General features: G+C 43.8%; 1 pseudogene; it reads left to right on the top strand.

Moving 5' to 3' along the window:
• Nucleotides 1-1463: 1463 nt before the first annotated feature.
• Nucleotides 1464-2025, top strand: LOC149846173 (14-3-3-like protein D pseudogene; annotated as a pseudogene).
• The last annotated feature ends 269 nt before the right edge of the window (nt 2026-2294 follow it).

Raw genomic sequence — 2294 nt, 5'->3', positions numbered from 1 at the left:
AGCTGCCTTTTATTCAGCCAACTTTAATCATGATCATAATGTCATGGTTGTGACTGATTAGAAGGGTGGAAAACAAAAAATTAATCAGAAATCTCGACCAATATGCTCTCATTATAATGGAGTTGGACATACTAAAGAGCGGTGCTTCAAACTTCATGGATATCCTCCACATCATTGGCTTCATGGAGCAGTTTCAAATATCTCCTCCGCATCTTTAGGATCAATCAACGAGATTTATGGCAGCGTTAATTTGAACATTAACAATTAGTATACAGACCTTCACTGAAAAGACAAGACTTTGTAGATAGAGATGCAAACAGTTAGGACTTCGGATAAAAAAATACATTAGGAAGTTGAATGGGGTCGAATCTAGAACAACCAAATTATGTAAAAGTTGTATCCTGGATCTGAATCGTTTGCAACTCTACTTGTAGACCATGCATAGTGGTACCTACCACATGGTCTGTGGGCACCCTGGAGACCCTGATGGGTTGCTTATTGAATTAAGATCATTGCAACATGATTGTGTATACTTTGGGCATATTTGGAAGCGAGAAAGAAGTAGAAAAAGTGATGCAAAATAAAAAATTCATATAGATTTTTTACCCTTTCAAACGAGAGAGACTTGAAGCTGAGAGAGTTTTTCTAAAAGTACACTTTTTGATAGAAAACATTCCTTAATGGAGGGTGGAGGAGGAATGTTTCCTACCAAGAAAAAAATAATTTTTACACTCCCCACCACCCATCTCACTACTGTCACCACCACCCATCTCACCTCCAACAACATTTTTTCACATTTTTTCATTATTTTTCTCATGCTACACAAACAAGCGAAACCCTTTTTTTGGAAAACTTCTTATAGGCAAAACTTTCTTTTTGAGAGTTTTTCTTGCCTCCAAACGTGCTCTTTAAGTGTGTTGCTGCACCAGATCACCCACCATATGCTATTGGGCCCCATAACTGACAGGTTGTTCCCTAAAGATGGTGGGTGATAAGGTGCAATAGCACAAAAAGTGTGCAATGACATTGCACCTGATCCTCTAGGTGAGTTCGACATGGACGCTTACATATAGTGATGCATAACCAGTCGAATTGGCTCAGCTCGGTAAAGCTCAGTTCATGCTCGACTCATCTCATAAATGAGTCAAGCTTGAACTAAGCTTTGTGGCTTGGCCGAGCAAATAAGCCGAGCTTGATCGGCCTACCAAGCTCGATAAGGCTTGGTAGGCTCGATAAAGCTCGACTCATATTATATATATATATATATATTAAAAAATATTGCCCCTGCCTCAACCCCCCCCAGCTCAAGCCCCTTCCATCTCTCTCTCTCTCTCTCTCTCTCTCTCTCTCTCTCTCTCTCTCTCTCTCTCTCTCTCTCTCTCTCGCCCATCTTCCGTGGGTGGGGATTATCGCTCAAGCCATCTTTATGTCTCAGAGAGTAGATGCAGAAGTAGAAGAAGAAGATGTCATTGAAGGGGCTGAGCAGATAGTAGTGCGCATATCTGGCAAAGCTGGGAGAGCATGCAAAGTGCTACGAGAATATGGTGTTCATGGACAGCCTAGTAAAGTCTCTGGGGCTCGACAGTGAGCCCACAATGGAGGAGTGTAGCTTGTTGTTGATGGCATACAAGAACATGATCAGGGCATCATGGCGGATCGTGTTTTCGACCGAGCAGAAGGATGACCACAAGAATGAGGAGCAGGCTACCCCAGTCAGGAGCTATTGGGCCAAGGTGGAGTCAAAGTTGTCGGAGGTGTGCACCAACATCCTCAAGCTTCTTGATTGCCACCTTATACCCTTTGCCGCTTTCAGCGAGTCCAAGGTCTTCTTCCTCAAGATGAAGGGTGATTACTACGGATACCTCTTCAAATTCAAGGTTGGCAATGATCACAAATAGGCTGCCCAAGACACCATGCTTGCCTACAAAGCTGCTCGGGATATTGATATGGCAGGACCTTGCCCCCACTCATCCTATAAGGTTGGGGTTGGCCCTGAACTTCGCTATGTTCTACCCCTTTTGTTAAAAATTGAGCTCAGACGTTGTGCTCAAAAGTGTGAAACACTAAGTGACCTGGGCTTGGCTCGGGCTCAGCCTGGTTAAGGCTCAGCTCAGCTCGGTTCAAGCTCGAGCTGAGGGCGAGCTTGTACATCAGTTCATTTGGGCAACCCGAGCTTAAACATGTAAAGCTTGGCCGGTGTGCATCCCTACTTACACAGGACTCCAAGCGATTGTGACCCCACACAGATGCAACATATACATAAGATGGCAATGCGCCTATTTTTTATTGATACA

The sequence above is a fragment of the Nuphar pumila genome, chromosome 2 (assembly GCF_984573655.1).
Source record: "Nuphar pumila chromosome 2, dmNupPumi1.hap1.1, whole genome shotgun sequence".
NCBI classification, from domain to species: domain Eukaryota; kingdom Viridiplantae; phylum Streptophyta; class Magnoliopsida; order Nymphaeales; family Nymphaeaceae; genus Nuphar; species Nuphar pumila.
The sequence above is the reverse complement of the archived record's forward strand: the minus strand, read 5'-3'. Positions and strand labels throughout refer to the sequence as shown.